Source organism: Cololabis saira, chromosome 13, assembly GCF_033807715.1.
Source record: "Cololabis saira isolate AMF1-May2022 chromosome 13, fColSai1.1, whole genome shotgun sequence".
Classification (NCBI taxonomy): domain Eukaryota; kingdom Metazoa; phylum Chordata; class Actinopteri; order Beloniformes; family Belonidae; genus Cololabis; species Cololabis saira.
The window spans coordinates 3,145,899-3,171,581 of NC_084599.1; the positions used below are offsets into that span (position 1 = coordinate 3,145,899).

The 25,683-nt window shown below is 43.7% G+C and overlaps 1 protein-coding gene across 1 annotated transcript in view; it reads right to left on the reverse strand.

Moving 5' to 3' along the window:
- LOC133457663 (F-box-like/WD repeat-containing protein TBL1XR1) overlaps positions 1-18,864 on the reverse strand; it is a 100,685-nt gene extending 81,821 nt beyond the window's left edge. Inside the window, exon 1 of the mRNA XM_061736961.1 lies at positions 18,603-18,864. The gene's annotated coding sequence lies outside the window, so the exon portion shown is untranslated. The remainder of the gene's footprint in view (positions 1-18,602) is intronic.
- Positions 18,865-25,683: the final 6,819 nt, after the last annotated feature.

Below are 25,683 nucleotides of genomic sequence, written 5' to 3' on the forward strand. Positions count from 1 at the left end.
CCCAATGTTTCAGTAACTGGAATATTGACCTTAACCCCATTTTTGACTGTATGTAAACGTAGTCAGTGTTAGATAGACCACATTAGCACTAAATCAGCACGTTCCCACATCTGCCTGAAAGGTGTATCAGAGGATTTTGTGACGGCAGCACAAATTCATGTGACACCAGAGAATCCTCCCAGTCTGTAATCATCCACTGATGCAATGCCCTGCTGCCTCTGCCTGCTCTGCTTGCTCTGTCTGAATCCCCAAAGGGGAACGGCACTGGTTTAATCGAGGACAGCTTTTTCTACGCTAATATGATGCAACCGCTGCGTGAAAAAGGCCTTTGAACAGAATTCAAGGTTGTTCTCCATCTGTTTCTCTCCATTTCATGTGAGGCCATTGCCTACTGCAGGACAAAAAAAATACAAATCTCTCCACACTTCCATCCATTTTGTCTTACCCATTACAATTCAAAACAGTAACAAGAACTGGTTGCATAACTGTACTACTCCAACATGATTCCTTTGTGATTTATTAAGGCCAAGTAATCAGCGTGTCCTACATAGATAACATGACTCAGCTGGCTCCTCTGCAGCTCAGCATGTGCTCCGTTACATCAACCACAAATTACAAAAACTACTTAAAAAACAGCATTTAAGACGCCAGTATTGAAACTATGAATATACCATTATTGCCTCACTCATTTCCTGCAACGATGTTAAATGTAAAAGTGTTCCATGCACCAAACTGTACCATCAGTTTACAAGGTTGTACGTTTCATGGCACATTACTCTTCACATCTAAGCAAAGGTATTTTTCTGTGACCGTGAGGATCTGCAGTCAGAGCACGATAAATGTTCTGCACATCTCTGCAGCCAGCTTTACTCTGGTATTCAACACAAAAGGACAGCCTTGAGAAGAGGTTCATTTCATTCTCCCAGCCTTGAGGAATCATCACAAACTACCAACAAAAACTGTATGAACAGGAAAAACTGGAATCTGGATCCTCCTTGGGTGGAAATCTATTAGATGTAGGGTTTTTAGCACAACACCACATAATCTAACAAAGCGCATGAACAGAATACATTAAAAGATTGACAGAAAGCAGATTATATTGTTTTTAGGTTTGCCAAATTGACTTCACATACCATACTTTGGTCTGAGAAGAGGATCGCTGTGAAGAACAAGTAATTAGAAAGTCACAAATTAGAGTTCTGACTCTCACCAAACAGCATTGGTTACAAGCGATCAGTTTATTCACCAGTCTTCGTGTTTTGCATGTCACCATGAGACAAGTTCCGGGAAATAGACCAACTATTGGAAATAGCGATGGAAAACAACGGCACCGAAGTAAACAATCCTCGCTAGGGTGTGCAAACAAGGGTACCTCACGATTCGATTTCGATTATTGGAGCTTCGATTCTTCGATTATAACGATTTTCGATTCGATTATTGGTGCCACGATTCTTCGATTATTGTGATTTTTAATGCTTTTTTCCATACAAGATTGATTTTGTCTTCATCTGTGGCTACATTTGTAAATAAATAGCCAATCAATTAACTCAGTTCCTCTAACAACACTCATTAAGTAAATAACAAGGTTTTTTGAACATTTGACATGTATTTTTCAAAGACACAAAATAATGTATTTTATGACTATGTAAACATTTGCTCTTTGACTTACTTAACTTTGACCAGGGAAAGCTGCACTTGCATGAGAGCGCCCTCTATTGGCGGAAAACACTGAAAACGGTCAAGCCCTGGATTTAATGAGTTCATTAATTCAAGTAAACAAGAGTACTTCCATCAAATGTATTTAGTGTAAACATATTTGCCATATTTCGAGTGAAGAATAAGAAATGTGCATTCTTGAAAATGAAATGATTCAGCAGCTTATTCAGTCTGGAATCTGGATAGGATAACTTAAAAAAAAAAAAAAAAATGTATTTATCGATTCCAAATCGTCACGTGACGCATCGCAATGCATCGACACATCGATGAATTGCACCCACCTCTAGTCTTAGCCCCCCAGGCACGGGCAGTTTATGGGGTTTCTCTAAGGGCCGACATATACTTGCTGTTGGTGTTTGTGTTCGTGTCCGTTCATGTCCGTTGCGTGCACCACCAACCGCAACGTCGCTCACGTAGTACGTGAGGAGAGTGCGTCGTACCGGCGGTAACTGATAGGGGGCAGTAATAGAGCAACAGTTGGAAAAGTGATTAAATATTTAGAAGTAGCGGTAGTAGCCGCAGTAGTAGCAGTAGCAGATTAGAACAACAAACAAGTTTACATGACAATGGGTTGGACAAATCTTTCACTCTAATTTTAATAATCGTTCGAGAGGTACCGCTATACTACTACATAAACGATTACAATTCTCAGTGGAACAAATTATATCAGACCCAAATGGGCGTTACATTATAGTGGTAGGTGTATTATTCCAAACTCCTGTTATTCTGGTTTGTGCATACGCCCCTAACTTTGACTGTCCTAATTTTATGACTTCCTTATTCTAATCAATCCCATGCCTGAACTCGCATCATCTTATTTTTGGGGGAGACCTTAATTTAACTGTTAATCCTATTCTTGATAAATCAAACCCCAAAAAACCTAACCCCTTCCAATATGGCTCGGACGCTTACTACACTTATGGATCAAATTGGTAGTGTGGATGTGTGGCGTTTTCATCACCCTACAACAAAAGAGTTTTCATTTTATTCGCATGTTTATCAGACATATTCCCGCAATGATTATTTTTTTTAGACAAAATACTTATATCCTCTGTAAAATCATGTGAATATTCAGCAATAGTTATTTCAGACCACGCTCCTCTTCTATTGGATCTGCAGTTGTTTCCAAAATGTGAAAAGTGCTTAAATTGGAGATTTAATACTGGTTTATTATCGTCTGATAAATTTTGTAGATTTATTTCAGAAAAGATTGCAATTTTCATACAAGATAATAAATCTGATTCAATCTCTCATTCGCTTCTATGGGAAACTTTAAAAGCAGTAATAAGAGGAGAGATTATATCTTACAGTGCCAGAGCAGGTAAGCAGAGGAACAGAGACAACAAGAATTGATGGAAGCAATTTAGCATATTGATAGACAACATTCATCACCTCTTAATCCCATTCTTCAGATGGAAAGACTTAAACTTCAAACTGAATTTGATTTAATTTCTACAAACAAGGCAGAACTACTTTTAAGGAGAACAAAAGGAACCTATTATGAGAATGGCGACAAGGCTAGCCGACCGTTAGCAAGGCAATTGAAGCATCAGTCTGCCTCCAGATCAATCGCACAAATTCGGAAAGACCCTCAAACCTTAATTACGGATCCAAACGAGATAAATAATGTTTTTGCCTCATATTATTCCAATCTGTATAAATCGGAAGCTCCATCTGAGAACACCGTAATGGATACATTTTTAGATGATTTAGGTTTTCCTGTAATTAACGAAACAACTAAAAATAACTTGGATGCTTCACTTCGTTTAGAAGAGGTTATAGCCAGTCTTAAATTAATGCAAAATGGTAAGGCACCAGGCCCAGACAGCTTTCCAGCTGACTTCTTGAAGAAATTTTCTGACCAGTTAGCCCCCTTGATGCTGGACATGTTTAATGACTCTCTGGAGTGTGGCATCCTCCCAATGTCTTTAAATCAAGCTTTAATTTCTCTCATCCCAAAGAAAAATAAAGACCCGGAAGTATGCAGCAGTTGAAGGCCTGTCAGCTTGCTTAACACTGATATAAAGCTGTTAGCGAAGATCCTTGCTGGCCAGCTGGATCCCTTCCTACCAAACATTATTTCTACTGACCAAACTGGTTTTATAAAGGGTCGGCAGTTATCTTGTAATATTCGTCGTTTACTTAACATAATAATGTCAAAATCTGTTACAGAATATCCTGAATTGGGGGTCTCTATGGATGCAGAGAAGGCATTTGACCGCGTAGAGTGGGGTTATTTATTTTACAATATCTTACAAGATCCGGATTTGGTCAAAAATATATTTCATGGATTAAATTGCTTTACAGTGCCCCTACTGCAAGCGTAATTACCAACTCTACTCGGTCTGAGTTCTTCCCTTTAACACGCGGTTGCCGCCAGGGCTGCCCCTTGTCGCCCATGCTTTTCGCTGTCGCAATCGAACCGCTTTCCATCGCTTTGAAGAGCTCACCGCTCTTCTCTGGTATCAATAGGAATGGGATAGAACACAGAGTCTCGCTTTACGCGGATGACCTGTTGCTTTATATCTCTAACCCTACTGTCTGTATTTACAAGATTCTTGATATTTTACAAACTTTTGGTTCCTTTTCGGGATATAAGTTGAATATTGATAAGAGTGAGTGTTTTCCTCTCAATAATGTGGCTAAATAGATCTCGGCTCAAGCGCTACCTTTTCAACTAAACACTTCCAAATTTAGGTATTTGGGTATTAATATTTCTCATAGTCTTCCTTTAATTTACAAATATAATATTATGAAGTTGGTCAAAGAGATGAAATCTGATCTTAAGCACTGGAATACGCTCCATTAAAAATAAGAATCAACTCCATTAAGATAAATGTCTTACCCAGGTTTTTTTTTCCAGTCTTTACCAATATTCCTCCCCAAATGTTTTTTTAAGGAACTCGATCAGGCTATCTCATCATTTATTTGGGCAGGAAAGACTTCAAGAATAAAATATTCTACTCTATAACGAAGTAAAGAACAAGGTGGCCTTGCACTACCTAATCTGATGATGTACTACTGGGCGGCCAATATTCAAAAAATCCATACTTGGTACAACTTTCCAACTACAGACTGGTGTCAGATGGAAGCTCACTCTTGTAACTCAGTCTGTTTATCAACCTTAATCTGTGCTCCTCTAAATTCATATTCTGCTAAACACATTTCTAATCCAATTGTTGCATCTACTTTAAAGATCTGGAAGCAGTTTAGATGTAACCTTAAAATCACCTCTCTTTCGCCACTGATACCTATCTGTGACAATCATTTATTTCTTCCTTAGGCTCTCGACTCTGTTTTCTCTGCGTGGAAAGAGAAAGGTCTCGTTTATTTTAGTCAATTTTACATTGATAAAGTTTTTGCTCCTTTCGACACCATTAAAAATAAGTTTGACCTTCCACAATCTCATTTATTTAGATATTTTCAAATTCGAAACTTTGCTCAACATAACTTTTTTAACTTCCCTCATCAATTGACATTGATTCAGTTTAAGGTCGTACACAGAATTCACATGTCCAAAGTCAAGCTTCATAGACTGTTTGATACAGGTGATAAATGTGACAGATCGCTCTTTATCACCTGCTAACCATACACATGTGTTCTTTTCCTGCCCAAAGCTGTGTTCATTTTGGTCTTCTTTCTATAATACTCTCTCAAAAGCCCTTAACAAACCAGTGGTTTCTAGCCCTTTAATTTCAATTTTTGGTGTACCTGAAGATTTTAATAGTTTTACTAAGAAGGAGATTAATATAATTGCTTTTTCCTCTCTTGTAGCTCGTAGACGTATTCTACTTCAATCGAAGGACCAAAAACCTCCATCTCCCAATTCTTGGTTGAAAGACCTGATGTCATTTTTATATTTAGAGAAAATTAAATACGGTATTAGGGGTTGCTCTGATAGGTTTTCTTATATTTGGGAACCTATTCTTTCTTTTGTTAATTCTTTGGCATCCTTGGAAGGTTAATTTAATCTGATTTAATTTAATTACAGGGAAGTATGATATTGCTAACCATGTCTAATTTTTTTTAGGGTTCCTCTTATGTCGGTTTATTTTAATTTTTTATTTATTTATCTATTTATTTCTTTTTTTTTTTATTTATTTATTTATTTTATTTTTTGTTGTTGTTGTTTTGAGTGTCCTGTATTTCATTTTATTACTTTATTTTTCCTATTATTATTGTCTTCAGTCAGAGTTTGATTGGTAATGGGTACTAGTGATGCGCGGGTCGACCCATAACCCGCGGGTCCCGCGGGTTGCCCGCGGGGCGGGTTGGGTTGGGTCAAGAAATTTTCACTTCATGGGCGGGGCGGGTGAGGCGGGCCAATCCCTTGCAAGCACGTAACCTGCGACCCGACGTCACGAAAGCGCAAACAGCGGCAGCCTGAGCAGACCACGGTTAAGAAAGTATTCATAAGAATATAGCCGTAATAATAATAAACAACACGCTTGTTGCAGCCGTTCCAATAATATCATTATTGTTTATTGTTGTTGCATTTCAAAAGGGCGATTATTGTTGATTATTCTGCATATTGTTTTATAATGTTGTTTGGGTAGAAACTGAGTTGTTTTGATACCTGTTTGAAAGAGTCAAAAAAGTTGTGTGACCGCTGTTTAAGTTAATTCGTTACCTAAAACAGTTTTTTCGTTATAGTATTATTTTGTTCAGTTAAAAAAGTAATTTTAGATCATGTTTTGTGTGGTAAAATAAGTTAAATCATTTTTTTGAAGTCGCGAGTTTTTGGCGAGTCGAGCTGATGCCGCCTGCGGCTGCGGGACTCACATCGCAAGAACAGCTGGGACAACGCTGTTATAAGATTTATTAAATAATAGGCTACATCTTATGACAGCTTAGTCTATTACAATGGTTGATTTAACAGCAATTCGCTTTCACATAGAGGGCGCACAGCGGCACCCGCCGCCGGCTTTCCCATTCATTGGAAAGTAGCTTTACGCCAAAGCGCACGCCGCCGGGATGGGCGCAGACTCGGCGCAAAGCCCTGCGCCCTTGCGCAGCGACAGCACATACACAATGAATTGGAAAACGGCGCCAGACCGGAAAAACCTTTTTTTTCTCGGTCGCCAAGCAACTTGCAACGAATATGCGTGCTGCTCTGCTCTGATTCTCTGCATCCCTGCAACAAGTGCATAGAGCGAGCGCACCTTCAGCTCAGCCGGCCGGGTGCTCGAGTCCAGGCCAAACAGACTAAACCCCGGCACAGTTGATGCAATTCTTATTTTGCACAGTGCACATTGAATGACAATGCCTTGGTTAGATTGATGTGGTTAATAGCCTATGCTCCGTTATTCAGTTTATAGCCACAAAAACCTAATTTTATTTGTATTTTTGGATTTATTTATTGTTTATTTACCAGGCTTAAGATTTGAATTTGTTGCAGTTTCCAGCACTGTAAAGCCTGTTTTCACCTTTGTGAGAGTGAGACGGAATAGACGCCTTATTCAATGGCACATTTAACGTGTAATCGTGTATTAATACCGGCGGGTGCGGGTTGGGGCGGGTTGTGTAAATAGATATGGTGGTGCGGGGCGGGATGGGGCGGGTCATATTTTCTCATTAATGCGGGACCCGCGGGTTGGAAAAACCCCGACCCGCGCATCACTAATGGGTACTAACTTTGGGACCTGTTCATAATTACGTATTTTGCAGTGTGTGTGTTTTGGGGTGTTTGTTATGTTAAGCCTTATTTATTTTATTAGTGTGTCTTTATTTACGGTATATTTATTGTGTGGTCGAACCCTTTAAAAAAAAAGTTTACATGACAATATTGGATGAAGAGGTTGTTTTAGTTGTGATCTCGGCAAAGGAAACGGCACCAGCGACACCAGCTGGTATCACACCGGGACCAGCTGGTATCAGACCGGGACCAGCTGGTATCAGACCGGGACCAGCTGGTATCAGACCGGGACCAGCTGGTATCAGACCGGGACCAGCTGGTATCAGACCGGGACCAGCTGGTACCGGGACCAGCTGGTATTAGACCAGGACCAGCTGGTACCGGGACCAGTTGGTATTAGACCGGGACCAGCTGGTATCAGACCGGGACCAGCTGGTATCAGACCGGGACCAGCTGGTATCAGACCAGCTGGTATCAGACCGGGACCAGCTGGTATCAGACCGGGACCAGCTGGTATTAGACCGGGACCAGCTGGTATCTGACCTGGACCAGCTGGTACCGGGACCAGCTGGTATTAGACCAGCTGGTATCAGACCGGGACCAGCTGGTATCAGACCAGCTGGTATCAGACCGGGACCAGCTGGTATCAGACCGGGACCAGCTGGTATCAGACCGGGACCAGCTGGTATCAGACCGGGACCAGCTGGTATCAGACCGGGACCAGCTGGTATCAGACCGGGACCAGCCGGTATCAGACCGGGACCAGCTGGTATCAGACCGGGACCAGCTGGTATCAGACCAGCTGGTATCAGACCGGGACCAGCTGGTATCAGACCAGCTGGTATCAGACCGGGACCAGCTGGTATCAGACCAGGACCAGCACCACTCGCGGCCAGAGCCAGAACTGCAGGCCGCTACGCGTTCAGTGTCTTTTTGAGAACGTGCACGTCGACGCGTCAAATGAACGCAGGATACGCGTGGCGGCCATGATGCATACGCGTTCACGTACTGAACTGCAGGTATATCTGGGGTTGCTTTCACTCCTGTCCCGTTTGGAGCAGTTGTTCCGAAACAGGGAGCGTTTCCCCCTAAAGATCGGTTGGTTTGGTACATGTGAACACAGCAATCGCGCTCGGATGCGGGACTAAACAAGCGAGCTGAGATCTCCTAGGAGACAGACGTTTGCCTTGTGAACACAAACGCCACGAACGAAAAACCAAACAACTGTATCGATTTAGCCCCTGAATCAGAACAAAACAAATGCACCACAGGTCTGAAAGCACCCTAAATACACCATGACGTGAGCAAGGAAGCCGCGCAGGACCAGCATCACCGGCCTGAGAGAAGGGAATCCTCAGACGTCACAGTTACATTCTCCTTTCAATCAGAAGATGAATGTTCCTGGATGAAATAGATCTGTAGGCCAGTATACCAGCTCACTTAACTTCTTCAGGATCTTGCCATGTACAAAAATGAGGTCATTCACACACAAGAAATATGGAAATAAAGATCAATCCTGCCACAGACTTTGGGAGAGTGGAATGTTTGTCCACAAATAGAAATGCAGGTCATCTGTAAAATCTCATGTGAAACTATAAAATAAAGAATTTATAAGGATCAATACTGGGGGCAGGCTGCCAAGATGTATATTAAAGGTCAAACATTCACATATTTCTGCTTGTTTACTATCCAAGACTGGTGGCACTGGAGTATTTTCATCATTTAGACAGTTTTACACCTTTTAAGCGCCATGTAATATATATATATATATATATATATATATATATATATATATATATATATATATATATATATATATATATATGCCCGTTTCTGCTATATTCTGTAACAATTATGTAATCATCTGATGAAGGGAAGGACATGGGAGGCTGAGGTGACAGTCAGACCTAAGATCTTTTAAAGATCCATGTGTTAGGACAGACTAACGGCCTTCCTGAGGAAGAACACGTGACCGTGTCAGGTGTTGGGGACAGACGGCTGAGCCGTCATCACGGCAGCAGCAGAAAGTGTTTCTGCTGACAGCTGCTCTGTGACACAGCAAAGCCTTCAGCTGTTAACAGCCCTAATCCCAGAAAACACTTAAACACTGGACTCCTACAGACATATGTCATGCTGCTAGTTTCAAGCATTTTTTCAACATCAGGACAGCGAGAAAAAGAGCTGCGTTTCCTATTACGCCAGGCCACCGAAAGAAAGGTATCATTATGTGGGCGGCATTCAATCCTTTTGCTAATTAATGAGAAATTAAAAACCTAAACAACTAGGGGGTGGGTAAAAATATCGAAAGAAATCGATGCATCGCAATTATCTCCGCCCTAATTCAATATGGATTAAGCAAAGCCTCTGAATGATTCACCTCCTGGCCAGTGGGGGCGCTGTGTACAACATTTTCTTATGATTCGCGTTTTGTGGACGGTGGCTGCATGCGAGTTTAAGTTTAATTGCTCAGTTCATTTCTATGTGAAGTAACATGCCACGTGTTATAGGCATGAAAATAAAAATAATGAAAAATTGACAACAGCTATTTGTGTGGTGAGCAGCAGCAGCTCACGTACAGACGTGATCGCCGGGTCAACCTGCGCCGTCGTCCCGGGGAGAGACCTGCAGCTCTGTGGAGAATTACCGCTGGCTGAAAAAAATCATTTAGGAAGATAAATGTTGGTTTATTAGATGAAATCTAACAGTTGTAGCTACGCCTATTAAGAAATTTGCTCGTTGCTCGTCATTTGCGCGTTAAATCGATGCAGAGCCTACGGCGTAGGGTGCGGCGTAGGGTGCGGCGTAGGGTGCGGCGTAGGGTGCGGCGTAGGGTGCGGCGTAGGGTGCGGCGTAGGGTGCGGCGTAGGGTGCGGCGTAGGGTGCGGCGTAGGGTGCGGCGTAGGGTGCGGCGTAGGGTACGGCGTAGGGTACGGCGTAGGGTGCGGCGTAGGGTACGGCGTAGCGTGCGGCATAGGGTACGGCGTAGGGTACGGCGTAGGGTACGGCGTAGGGTGCGGCGTAGGGTACGGCGTAGGGTACGGCGTAGGGTACGGCGTAGGTTACGGCGTAGGTTACGGCGTAGGTTACGGCGTAGGTTACGGCGTACAGTGCGGTGTACAGTGCGGCGTACAGTGCGGCGTAGGGTGCGGTGTAGAGCAGGGGTATTCAACTAGATTTGGCCGGTGGCCACATCTGCAAAAGGACTGTATGGAGAGGGCCGCACAATTTGACGAAAAAACGATGCCGTGCCTAAGGCGTGTGGTACGCGTCGACACCAGAGGTGTCAAGTAACAAAGTACAAATACTTTGTTACCTTACTTAAGTAGAAATTTTGGTTATCTATACTTCACTGGAGTAATTATTTTTCAGACGACTTTTTACTTTTACTCCTTACATTTTCAAGCAATTATCTGTACTTTTTACTCCTTACATTTTAAAAACAGCCTCGTTACTGTATTTCATTTGGGCCTTTAAATAAAACTATCCAGTTAAATTGCTCCATCCAGATAGAGTGAATTTGGTTGTGGTTGTTTCATATGTTCTTGTCCAGTTTTGTTCTTACATCCGTTCCCTCAGATTCCTGCAACTAAACTTGGATGTACATTCCAATAAAGGTTAGGATAAATGATAACATGCCTCTGAAGTTTGACTTTTTGCACCATTACATTACTTATAGGCAACTAGTCATCATATCTGCTGCTCTCTGAAACACATGTTAATGCTCAATAATACACATATATGGTTCTTTAATATATTTGCATTATACTAAGATACATTTATTTTCGATGGCTTTTGTCCTTAATGGCTTTTTTCCCCCTTACATTACTTTTACTTTTATACTTTAAGTAGTTTTGAAACTAGTACTTTTATACTTTTTCTTGAGTAAAAAACTTGAGTTGATACTTCAACTTCTACAGGAGTATTTTTAAACTCTAGTATCTATACTTCTACCTGAGTAATGAATGTGAATACTGAAGACACCTCTGGTCGACACAGACCACGCGCCGTCTCTGACGCCGTCACTGACGCCGTCACTGACGCCGTCACTGACGCCGTCACTGACGTGCACCTCCCGAAAATTGTAACTACGCGTCGAGGCGACGCAGACCAAACGTAGACCACACGCAGACCGAGAGGGCTGTGATTGGTTCACTTGGTAGTAACGCATTTCCGGTTTCCCGTTTGAAGGAGTCGTGAACTTTCAGCGCTCTTTTCTTCGTGTATGTGTGATTTTTTTTGTTTTGTTTTTTTGCACAATAGTTGTCCTTATCTCTTTGATTCACTGTGACCGGAAAAAGTCGGATAAACCATTCAGCTAATTAGCGGTCACAGGGGGGGTACTGCACCGCGCCGAAATGGAGTGACGGAGAAGTCCGAAGGTTTCACGACGGCGTCACGGTGACGGCGTCACGGTGACGGCGTAGGCACGGCGTCGATTTCGAACTCAAGGCTCAAGTCAGCTGGAGCCGTGAGCAGCTATGAAGAGACAGAGCTCCTGGTGGATCTGGTCGTTCCTTATCTCCGTCTAGATCTTTTTAATTCTCTCCTCAGCACCAGGTTTATGAACATCTGCACCTCAGAGTTGGATCATGAAACAGACTTTTGCTGCCATTGCTGGTGGAAAAAAATGAACAAGAAGCTGTCAGAGTCTCTTTCTCTGATTTCCTCCTCCTGACTCAGACGTCTGACTCCAACCCCCCGACCAATCAGTGGCCTGTAGTGTGATGATGTCAGATACAGCCGACTCAGCAGCTTAGAACCTCGGCAGAATAGTTACAGAAAAGTATCTACTCTGCACGTTAGACCCCTAGTGGAGAAGAACCGAACCGAGTGGAGTCGAGTCGGGCTGAGTAGGTACTAGTGGAAAAGCGCCACATGTGTGCTTTTACAAAGCACTGCATTACCGTCTTTAGCCATCGCTGCGCCTCTGTTACACCTTTACACAATGCCAGTTCACACAGCACTCGCTTTGTTCCAATTATGGCCCCTTGACTACCTTCCAAAACAGTACAGGTGGAATGTCTCGCCGTTCTACTTCCTGTGACATGAGAGAAAAGAAAGGGCTGGACAGGTGGATCAAACTGATAATGTGAATGGGACATTTGGTCTTTCTGCAGTTCTGGCGAAGTACTGGGACTATATTAATGAACAGTTTTCCTTGAGGGGTCACCAAAAAATGTTTTAAAAAATAAAAGTAAAACATTGCTCTACTGCTCAACCACGAAAACAAACGGTATCCTCGGAGTCAGGCCAACTTTCCACTTTCCCAAGAGCACATTTTAGGGCATCTAATGGCTCCTACACACTGCACCATTTCTAAAGTCGTACATTATTACTCTGCCTACAGCTGCACCTGATAAATCTTCAGTATGACGTGGAGAATGGTATAAGACTGTATGAAAATGAGACCCCCTGAATCCACAATTGTATTACCTTTTATGTGTCCCAAAAATACTTCAATAAGCAGAGCGAAGGAGAGGATTGTAGTCTTTGAGTGCGTTTACATGGGAAGTTTAATTCCTCTTTAATTCAGAATTAATATTAAATCCGATTTAAAATGAGTAAAAATGACCATGTAAACACCTAATTCCGAATGAAAATGTCCATTCTGAATTAAACTTCATTCCGAAGTAAGTGGCTGGTTTATTCTGATTTTAAATCCGAATAGAATAATTCCGCGATCATGTTTACACTCATTCCTCTTTAAATTAATTCCGGTCTTTCTGCACTTTTCAAAGTTGCAGCGGCTAAGTTTGTTTTTCTTCCGGTAGACGTAACTTCCAGCACCCCCTATCCAATCAGAACCTTCCCAACCCCCAGACATTAAGAGGAATTGGAGAAAGACCATCAAATGTGTTTTCCAAGTAAACCTCAATTCAGAATTACTATTTCCATGTAAACTCGAAGGAAAATAGTTTAATTCTGAATTATTTAATTCTGAATAATTAATTCCGAATGAAAAAACATCATGTAACCGTGGCCCCTTGTCATGGTTAAGTAGAAGAAACAAGTTGCACAAATTCTCTTTCCGCCATGCATTTTAATTGGCTACGGCTAGTCATATGATTTCTGACATTGTCAGTGTCAGAAAATTATTTCAGGGAATGTTTGAAATGCAAGATTATCAAAACAGACGTCCCCCACCCACTTGCGCTGGAAAACACAGCATTTCAAAAAGGAACCTGTGTGACATTTGGCACGAGGTTTTGTATTAAAACTGTTTTTTTAAGGGTTTGCCTCAGAAAGAAATGAAGCTAACAGAGATGCTATGCTATAATGCTTTGGGGGAAACCCCAATTATGGCACAGAAAAAATATCGATATATATGGAGTATCGCCATTCAGCTAGAAAATATCGAGATATGACTTTTGGTCCATATCGCCCAGCCCTACGCCGTACCGTACGCCGTAGGCTCTGCGTAGATTTAACGTGGACCCATAAATCAGCTCGCGAGCCGGCGGCTGTTCTCATCCCGAAAACGTCGGAGCAAATTTCTTAACAGGCGTTATTTGGATAAACTGAGCCCAGGGTGGGGATCTTAACAGTTACTTTTACGCCTGAAAAAATATTAAAACTTAATAAAGTGGCATATTAACAGCACTACAGCGGAAATTAAAACAGCTTTTAGCTCTGGGCTTCCTGATATGGTGTGACGTATGTGCAAACGTAACTACGCAGTCGCTTACGTACCCGAACGTAAACCACGCAGTGACGTAGCAGCAAAATTTAGGGGTGGTGCTGAAAAGTAGGAATAGTGGGAGTATTGGGACAGGCCCCTGGGAAGATTACAAGAGCCCTAAAATCTGTGGCTTCTTTTTTAGGGCTAGTGGTAGAAAGTAGGGGGTGTATTGGGATTGGCCCTAAAGTTTGCTGCTGAGATACATTCCTCTATCACTTTGAGTCGATGTGCTTTCTCATGTGATGGCGCCTTAAAAGCTAAATGAGGCTGTTTGTGTTATTTTTAGCAACATTCAACGTACTTGTAGAAACCGCAGCCTTGCATAATGAGGCTGTTGCAGTGCTGCCTGTGGGGAGTTTCATCTGAAATAATATATATATACTGCCACCATGATGTACAACTCATGTGCCACTGCGTCTCCACCTGGCAACTCAAAGCAGGAAGTTGCAAAGCAGTATTGTGTAACTTCCTGTGCTAGCGTTTACAACAACAAAAGGAGAATTGGGAGTCTAAAAATAGCATTGTAAACAAAGGCAAAGCTCTTAGTAAGACGTGCTAGCAGAAGCAGCAGGACTGAAAACACACTCTGGCCGGGGAGTTGTAAACAGCCATTCTTAAACTGAGCCATGTAGCGCTCGCTTCTCTGCACATGCACGGCCCGGAGAATACACAAAGACATTCCTGCACTTTAGGGTGTAATAGAGCACATATGTTAAAGAATAAAAATAAAACCATTCCCAGAAAGAAGCCTTCCCAGCACCCTGAGGAACAAACATGTACCCTTTTCATTTACTGTCATCAAAGTCATCCCAATAATGCCACAGAGTGTGGGAAAACACCGACAGTCTTTAAACTAGAGATCTGATTACACCTTCAGACTTCACACTTTTATTGTCATAATACGAGGCATACAACGAAATTAAAGCAGCATGGAGTGGTGTTTCCCTTCAAAAATTGAAGTAAAAAAAGTATAAAATGAAAAAGTACAAAAATAAAATAGCACTAATAGTAAATAGTAAAACAAATTGTAAATCTTTACTGTAAACAACCAAAACACACCAGGCTCGCTGTTTTCCTAACCGAAAAAGTACACAACATTTACCACAACCACTTTTAAATATTAGTTGTGAAGTTTACTCACAACTACGCAGCACTGAGCAAATATTATATATAGACACAGGACTGTCTCAGAAAATTTGAATATTGTGATTTTCTGTAATGCAATTACAAAAACAAAAATGTCATACATTCTGGATTCATTACAAATCAACTGAAATATTGCAAGCCTTTTATTATTTTAATATTGCTGATTATGGCTTACAGTTTAAGATTAAGATTCCCAGAATATTCTAATTTTTTGAGATAGTTTAAGAAAACTCAAATATCCTGTCACAGTATTCTAATTTTCTGAGACAGTCCTGTATTATATATATATAATACAATAGCAATATGCGTTTGTTTGGAGAGTGGATTATATGATCTTGCAGAAGCACCTCCAGCCCATAGGCTAGTGTGTTTTAACTCCAGGTTTCCTGAGGGCTGATCTGGGACTGGGACATGGTGTCATTGAGTTTCCATTCACCAGGTTGGCAGGAGGCCCTGCCGTGCATGCTGGGGCGTGCACGTTGGAGCGTGCACGTTGGGGCGTGCACGTTGGGGCGTGCACGCTGGGGCGTGCACGTTGGGGCGTGCACGTGTACCCCTCCCCCACGGGCCATTGGCTCTGGAGCAACACAGCATTCTAGTAGGAACTCAATCCCAGGAGGTTACAGGAGTCCACCACGGAACACCAAATCTCCCCACACTTCCAAACCTACTCCAGCAACAGCGCTGAAGGACGGCGCTGCTCGGCCCGGCACCACGGACACAATGGAAAACCAACCGGTCCCAACTGGACCTTCCACTTTTACATTCCAGTGCTTTTGTTGTTTGTTTTTTTAAACCAAAAAGCAAGCTTGTAGTAAGTTAGGCCACGTTTCCACATAGCCGGGTATTTACAAAAACGGATATTTCCCCCTCTACGTTTCGAAAAAAACCATCGTTTACACAAACCCGCATAAATATCTGTTAAGGTGCTATGAGCAGCCAAACCTACAGGGGGCAGTGTAACGAGAAGATAAAGTCGTGCTAGCCAATCAGAATCCTGGAAAAAAACATCAACAAATGACACGAGTAACTTCCAGTTACTTCCAAGATGAACCAGAGTCTTTCGTTTGGACAGAGAAGTGGAGTTACTTTTAAGTGTGACGTTAGAATATAAAACAGGTAAAATACAAGAAAATATTGACGGTGGCCAAACTAATTGTAAACACAGGTGTCACTCATGACGCTGGTGACGTTTCTGTCTCATAATGTGACGTTCTGAAGCCTAAGGGTGCTTTCAGACCTGTGGCCCGTTTGTTTTGTTCCGATTCAGGGGCTAAATCGATACAGTTGTTCAGTTTCTCGTTCGTTGGGTTTGTGTTCACAAGGCAAACATCTGTAGCGGTTCAAAGCTGTTAACAAATGCCATGCGCGAACCAGCTTTTCTCTGATTGGTCAAATGAACGTGGAAGGAGTTTCCTCTTCCACACCTTGGGATAAACAACACTCCCCTTCCAGCACAGCGCAGACCGCAACCGCCGGCTTTAGGCTGATTTATGGTTCTGCGTTACACCAACGCAGAGCCTACGACGTAGGGTACGGCGTAGGGTACGGCGTAGGCTCTGCGTCGATTTAATGCGGAACCATAAATCAGGCTTTACCCATTCATTTATGTGCACGGTGCACAAACCCTGCCCGAATTGGACATTGTTTAATTTCACCGTGCCGCGCTGGGACGACATCTCGGCACGTCCAATAGGAGAGAAGAGAGAAAGTTGTGTCCAATAGGAGAGAAGGTGGTGGAGGCTGCACCGACTCTTCTCCTTGCGCTGCGGTCGCACATACACATGAATGGAGTTGTGTCGGTTGCTGTGTGGATTATGTTCTCACTATAAATTAAAAAAATTAACCGTTTCAGGTCTGGAATGGAAACGCTCCCTGTTCCGGAACAACTGCTCCAAATGGGACAGAGGTGAAAGCACCCTAAATGTCCATTTCCCTCTGTTTACAAGCAAACGTGAAGACGGAGTTTTTGCAAATCTCCACTTTTGGAGTTTTCAGAAATGATGGTTTTTGGAGACTTTGATCTTCGTTTTCGTGTAAACGAATGGCCAAAAAGCATGAAAACACCACCGTTTCTGCTACGTGGAAACAGGGCCTAGTTTCAATTTATTGTGCTTTCGGAAATTCTTTTTGCATCTGTGTCAGTCAGAATACATGGTTAAAAACAAGAAAACGTGGGCTACAGAACCAGGGACTGGACTACAGAACCAGAGACTGGACTTCAGAACCAGGGACTGTGGACTACTGAACCAGAGACTGGGCTACAGAACCACAGACTGGACTACAGAACTAGGGACTGGGCTACAGAACCAGAGACTGGGCTACTGAACCAGAGACTAGACTACTGAACCAGGGACTGGGCTACAGAACCAGAGACTGGGCTACAGAACCAGAACCTGGACTACTGAACCAGAGACCGGGCTACAGAACCAGAGACTGGACTACAGAACCAGGGACTGGGCTACAGAACCAGAGACTGGACTACAGAACCAGAGACTAGACTACTGAACCAGGGACTGGACTACAGAACCAGGGACTGGGCTACAGAACCAGGGACTGGACTACAGAACCAGGGACTGGGCTACAGAACCAGAGACTGGGCTACAGAACCAGAACCTGGACTACTGAACCAGAGACCGGGCTACAGAACCAGAGACTGGACTACAGAACCAGAGACTGGACTACAGAACCAGAGACTAGGCTACAGAACCAGAGACTGGGCTACAAAACCAGAGACTGGGCTACAGAACCACAGACTGGGCTACAGAACCAGAGATTGGACTACAGAACCAGAACCAGAGACTGGGCTACAGAACCACAGACTGGGCTACAGAACCAGAGATTGGACTACAGAACCAGAACCAGAGACTGGGCTACAGAACCACAGACTGGGCTACAGAACCAGAGACTGGACTACAGAACCAGAGACTGGACTACAGAACCAGAGACTAGGCTACAGAACCAGAGACTGGGCTACAAAACCAGAGACTGGGCTACAGAACCACAGACTGGGCTACAGAACCAGAGATTGGACTACAGAACCAGAACCAGAGACTGGGCTACAGAACCAGAGACTGGACTACAGAACCAGAGACTGGACTACAGAACCAGAGACTGGACTACAGAACCAGGGACTGGGCTACAGAACCACAGACTGGACTACAGAACCAGAACTGTGGGCTACAGGAAGGGAGGGTGCGCGCGCACCAACACAACACGCACGCCCGCCACACGAACACGTGCGCAGAGCGCGCGCCCTCGCGCCTCGCTGCCCATCCCCCACTCCGACACAAAACACACAAATAAACCACCAAAACACCGCAATAACTCCGAACAAACGCCCGCTACGCACTCATACATGGACACTCTACACGCGAGCACGATTTATAACGGCAATAATGAAGCGTAAAGAGCAGAAATACTCACCAGAAGCTCCAGATCACACAAGGGGGGAGATTCTCTGCTCCAAATATGGAACCTCCTCCTCCACTCCGCTGTTCTGCTCTGATTAAACCCCGACAAAAGCGTTATAACGGCCGGCACAGTCCCCAATGAGCGATGTGTGTTTGATGTACGGCTGTATGTGCTCATAAATCCCCCTGAAAGAGCTGGATGTACAGTCTAGAATGTAGGTTTGCTCGCTAGTAGAGAGAAGAGCCAGCGCTTCAGCAGCAGCTTCAGCAGCAGAGCGGTCTGAAACACGGCCTGACCCGGCAGGAGAAAATGAGAGGGGCCTGCGGAGCAGCAGAGCCGGGGAGTAGAGTAGAGCAGCACCCGGGCTGGGGGGGGGGACCAGGGGGGGAGTAGAGTAGAGCAGGACCCGGGCTGGGGGGGGAGTACAGTAGAGCAGCACCCGGGCTGGGGGGGGGGGACCAGGGGTGGAGTAGAGTAGAGCAGCACCCGGGCTGGGGGGGGGGGGGGGGGGGGGCGGCAGGGGGGGAGTAGAGTAGAGCAGGACCCGGGCTGGGGGGGGACCAGGGGGGGAGTAGAGTAGAGCAGGACCCGGGCTGGGGGGGGGGACCAGGGGGGGAGTAGAGTAGAGCAGGGCCCGGGCTGGGGGGGGGGGGGGGGGGGCAGGGGGGGAGTAGAGTAGAGCAGGACCCGGGAGCAGGGGGGGGGAGCAGGGGGGAGTAGAGTAGAGCAGGACCCGGGAGCAGGGGGGAGTAGAGTAGAGCAGGACCCGGGCTGGGGGGGGGGGGGGCCAGGGGGGAGTAGAGTAGAGCAGGACCCGGGCTGGGGGGGGACCAGGGGGGAGTAGAGTAGAGCAGCACCGGGGCTGAGGGGAGTAGAGTAGAGCAGCACCGGGGCTAGGGGGGAGTAGAGTAGAGCAGCACCGGGGCTGGGGAGTAGCGTAGAGCAGCACCGGGGAGTAGAGTAGAGCAGCGCTGGGGAGTAGAGTAGAGCAGCACCGGGGCTGGGGGAGAGTAGAGTAGAGCAGGCCGGGCTGGGGGGGGAGTAGAGTAGAGCAGCCCCGGGCTGGGGAGGGAGCAGAGTAGAGCAGCACCGGAGCTAGGGGGGAGTAGAGTAGAGCAGCACCGGGGGAGGGGGGCGGCACCGGGGCTGGGGGGGACACCAACTCCAGCAAACACGCAGGAAAACCGCACGGAATTACACAATTCAATTAACTGTCCCTCCACCCCAGGGGGCAGATGATCATATACTGTGTGTACAGAGCAAGCATGCAGGTGACAAAGCCGATGTGTATGTCTGTGTGTGTGTGTGTGTGTGTGTGTGTGTGTGTGTGTGTGTGTGTGTGTGTGTGTGTGTGTGTGTGTGTGTGTGTGTGTGTGTGTGCGTGCGTGTATGTATATGTCTGTGTGGCTATGTGTGTGTATATGTCTGTGTGGCTATGTGTGTGTGTGTGTATGTGTGTATATGTCTGTGTGGCTATGTGTGTGTGTGTATGTGTGTATATGTCTGTGTGGCTATGTGTGTGTGTGTGTGTATGTGTGTATATGTCTGTGTGGCTATGTGTGTGTGTGTGTGTGTGTGTGTGTGTATGTCTGTGTGGCTATGTGTGTGTATGTGTGTGTGTATATGTCTGTGTGGCTATGTGTGTATATGTCTGTGTGGCTATGTGTGTGTGTGTGTGTGTGTGTGTGTGTGTGTGTGTGTGTGTGTGTGTGTGTGTGTGTGTGTGTGTGTGTGTGTGTGTAATAACGCGTTAACTTAACGTCCTCTTAACGCCGACAATTTTTTTTGACGCACGATTAACGTGCAGGATAAAAAATAAAAAAAAACGTGCATTCTATAATTTATAGGAGAAGGGGATATTTTTTGAGCCTTTTATTTTCCTCCATATGAGGTTAGACATAATTACATGGAAAATGTAACTGACCAATGCACTTCTTGTCCAATGTTTGTGATGCATATGGTTCATTGTTTTACATTGCGCTGCTTAAAAAAACAGAATCTTAAGTTAGTCTTTCCAAGTGTAAAGTTGGGACTACATTGTGTTTGTATTTATGAAGGAATGTTACATTCAGGTCAAAAGCTTTTTTTGTGGAAAGTTGAATAAACATTGGCATAAAGCAGCATATTTGCCCTTTCTCATGTTGTTAACAGTATTAAAAACATTTTTTTTAAAAACCTTAAGGTAATTTAGAACAGCAAAAAATGTGTGAATAAATGTGTGAATAAATGTGTGATTAATATGCGATTAATCGCGAGTTAACTATGGACAACATGTGAATAATCACGATGCTGGGTGTGTTTATGCCGTACCCATGAGATGGCAGCTAGTGGACAGGGAGGATATAATCACCAAACGTGATGAAAGAATCTCTTACCCTACCTTTAATAATACACAAGGTCCTGTCAAGAAAATGAGAGACTGTGTGTGTGTGTGTGTGTGTGTGTGTGTGTGTGTGTGTGTGTGTGTGTGTGTGTGTGTGTGTGTGTGTGTGTGTGTGTGTGTGTTACTAAGATATACAGTATGTATATGATAAGAGATGATATGTTACATATAAATGTGTAATAGATTATTTGTACTGTGTGCACACAGTCACGCCACACACACACACACACACACACACACACACACACACACAGTCACGCCCCACACACACACGCACACACATAGTCACGCCACACACACACGCACACACATAGTCACGCCACACACACACGCACACACACAGTCATGCCCCCCCCACACACACACACTGTAATCTCCTACCATCAGTATTATCTCATTACACAACATGGTCTCAGTGAGGTCAGGAAGGTCCTGCTTGAGGACAGACAGCAGGGCCAGATACACACAGATACACACAGATACACACAGATACACACAGATACACACAGATACACACAGATACACACAGATACACACAGATACACACAGATACACACAGGTCCAAGAAACAGATTCTGGACAAGATCACAATCACAATCAGAATCAGCTTTATTGGCCAAGTTTAAACATGCCAGACAGGGAATTTGATTCCGGTTATTTTGCTCACTGTACCCAGAACAGATGTAGCTCTTATTAACATGAGGTAGACAGTATTATTGACGCATTGTTACAGCATATGATTGTTATTATTATTATTATTATTATTATTATTATTATTATTATTATTATTATTATTATTATTATTATTATTATTATTATTGCACAGTACGGAAAAGTATTAGGGCCAAGCAGGACAAAAATAAAAATAATATTTTAGAGGAGGAAGATTTTTTTTTCATTGTGCACTTCGAGAAAAAAGTCAAAATGTTGAGAAAAAAGTCAAAATTTCGTGAATAAAGTTGAAATGCTAAGGAAAAAGGCAAAATTTCAACTTTATTCATGAAATTTCAACTTTATTCTTGAAATTGTATTTCAACATTAATCTCGACATTTCAACTTTTTTTTCGACATTTGGACTTTTTTCTCGAAGTGCACAATAAAAAAAAATCTTCCCCTGTCAAATATTTTTTCTCGTGCCTGGCCCTGATATTCCGTAGCAAAGTGATTGATTCTCTGAGACTCTATGAGTGATGAGATTCATCAGAGCAACAGCTTGGTGGAGAAACTGTCTCTGAGTCTGGAGGGTTTGGTTACAGAGCTCTGTAGATCCGTCCAGAGGGGAGGAGTTGGAACAGACTGTCCTGGGTGTGAGGGGTCTGGTCCTGGTCCTGGTCCTGGGTGTGAGGGGTCTGGTCCTGGTCCTGGTCCTGGGTGTGAGGGGTCTGGTCCTGGTCCTGGTCCTGGTCCTGGGTGTGAGGGGTCTGGTCCTGGTCCTGGTCCTGGTCCTGGTCCTGGTCCTGGTCCTGGTCCTGGTCCTGGTCCTGGTCCTGGTCCTGGTCCTGGTCCTGGTCCTGGGTGTGAGGGGTCTGGTCCTCCCTCTGTCTTCTACAGGTCAAGGTTTGCAGGACAGAAATGTTGTCAGTTCTACCTGTGTAAGCTCACACCTGTGTGGGGCTCAAAACCCTCAAATAAGGTCTGGAAATTCACAAGAAAAAAAAATGATTACATGAACAATTGTGAGTTTAAAAAAAAAAAAAAATATGAGGAAAAAAGAAAGAAGAAACTCTGATTTTGTAAACCTAAATTGCAAGAAATAAGCTGTGAAATCCTGACTTCATGAACTCATGAGTTTGTGAGGAAAGAAAAGTCTGTCATTTAATTTGGAATCAATGAAAATCCGTCCCATTGCTTTGCTACTCCTTCACACGTCACACACAAGTCTCTTCAACGTCCACGCACCCATGATCAGTTTGGGATTTGGGCCAGAACGAGAACATTTCTCTTGGTAGTCCTCAGTGAGGTGGCAGGGTGGGGTCATCGTGCCCCAGAGCCGTCTGTGTTGTGATGCCCAAGGCTTTTCTCACCAAAGAGAGGTGATGGAGTCAGATCTGGGAGTCGGTCTCCGGACCGTCATCTGTGGCTCATGCGCTTTTCCAGTGGCTGCACATCCAGCACTTAACAGAGCTGGCCTTTAGAAGCCCATCCCAGCATTACACATGCCACATTCCCATCAAACAACAAGGAATACTTCATCCCGCCCATGGCATATTCAGTGCTCTAACCATGACAAGGTCTCAACAACAGGATCTGTCTTGTTAAGGCCGTACGGTGATGGTGCTGCTCTGCTCACGGCTATAACTTCATTACATTATAGAATCATGTATATGTGTTATAATAATACGGCAGAGATGGAGACAGATACTGTCAGGGCTGGGGATCCATTCAAATGTCAAGAATCAATTTGATTCCAATTCTTAAGATTTAGAATCGATTATCAAAATTTGATTCGATTCCATTCCGATATTGATTTGGGTTAGTGTTATTAAAACTGTTTTTTCAGCTGTTGCATGAATTATATGACTGTAGTTCTGCAACATATTAATACTAGTATTATATTGAGATTCAACAGCAAGTATTGCAGCTAATGATGCTGTAAGGACCAATCAGCTCCCAGAATGCTGACATACAGGACTGTCTCAGAAAATTAGAATATTGTGATAAAGTTCTTTATTTTCTGTAATGCAATTAAAAAAACAAAAATGTCATACATTCTGGATTCATTACAAATCAACTGAAATATTGCAAGCCTTTTGTTATTTTAATATTGCTGATTATTGCAGAAAATAACAATATTCTAATGTTCTGAGACAGTCCTGTAACTGCTTTCAGAAACATCGTGGGTCAGAATTACCAAACAGATCCAGGGAGGAAACAGAGACGGATGAAATCGGTTTTATTTTTTTCCCACATTCCGTATTTATTTTTTCCATTTTCGTAATATTTCGGTTTTTAATTTTTGAGAATTTGGTTTTTAGCATTTTATGCAAATGTAACCCCTAGACAGTATATAAAGTAATGAAATATAGACAATTTATGCAATTATAACTAAAAAACTTTAATGTTTTCATATCTTTAAACATATGTAAAGGCAAAAACATGGCACCAGTTATTCTCGTGTCCAACAAAACATTCCTTTTTGGGGCATAAACAAAAAAATACCAAAAGTTGTAATGTAATGATGAAAAAAATCGATTTTTAGACATATGAATCGATTTTTAGGAATTAACTTGAGAATGGATTTAGAATCAGAACATTTTTTTCAACACAGGCCTAGATACTGTGCGTGCGTGAGAACTAAGAGAGACATTTACTGCAGGAACTCAAACAGCTGAAGACTCCTGAGTGGAACGAGCATGCAAACCCAGATCTGCTGCAGAGCAGGGAGAACCAGGATTAAATCCCAGGGTGCAGGGATACAAGAAGAGACCAGACTGGTCTTATGGAGCTGAAAGCTCGTCTTTCAGGGCCGGGGTTTATTCTCCAGCCGTGAGCACCACAAGTTTATTTATATAGCGCAATTCAACACAAGGTCATTCAAAGTGCTTTACATCAACATTAAAAGCAGCAAGAAACAATTAAACAGTAAATAACAAATAAAATGAAATAAAATGATAAGAAAGGAGGTAAAATAATAGAAAGCACAAGTTGTTAGTCAGTAAGGGCAGTAGATCCAGCAGGTTCATCACCTCTATACAATGGCAAGAATGACGTTTCTATACGGTCAAAACGTACAAAGACCGGGTCAAATACAGTATTACAAAAGTAATCTGTGCCGATTCGTACAGTGAATTAAACCAATTTAACAATTGTACGTCACAATGCCTGTATTCAGGGCTTATCCATAACTTTGTGTGGTTTTCAAAAATCATAAGTATTTAAAGGGGACCTATTATGAAAAACAGGTGTTTTCTTGTTTTAACATATATAAAGTGGTCTCCCCTCACCCTGCCAACACAGACAAGATGATACCCCATGAAAATCTGCAGGGTCTGCTCCCCCCACCTTACAGAGTCCCCCAGTGTCATGTGGTTTCTGTGAGCCGTTTGGATTTGTGCATTTTCTTTACGTCACCAAAATGCAAACCACGCCCTCGGTCTCCTCCGCTGCTGAAACCACGCCCACCACCAGCTCAGCCGGCCGGAGCTCCGCCAGTGTTTAGCAGCGGTGGCTGTTTCCACAGCGAGGGAGAGTAGAAATGAGGTTTTGCATCGACATTTACCCTCATAAAAGGATCAGTTTCCACAGCACGGACCCGGCAACTGCACACGAGTCAGCGGTAAGTTCCGTTTTTTTATGTCATTTATATTTGTATGATCTTTGCATGGGCTAAGTATTTAGCTTAGCTCCGGTGTACCGGGGCCGCATACGGAGCTGCGGGGGCTGCTCACGGACCGGCCCGGAGAGGAGCTCCGGGCTCGGAGCTCCGAACCCGGAGATCCGAACCCGGAGATCCGAACCCGGGTTCTCCGGGGGAGAGCCGGACTCGGGGGAGCCGGCGGCTCTATTAGTACCGTAATACATTTTTCTTGTGGTTTCAGATCTTTCAAGCACCTGGAGCTGTTCACATTCAGAAGACGCGCGGTCCTTCCTTGAGCCAGCAATAGTGCATACATTTTATTTATATATTTTAACAATAAAGTTGCCATTTGTGAAAATTCAGTGTTGTGATTTCTTTAAAGTTAACATGATTCATTTGTCTCGTAACATAAG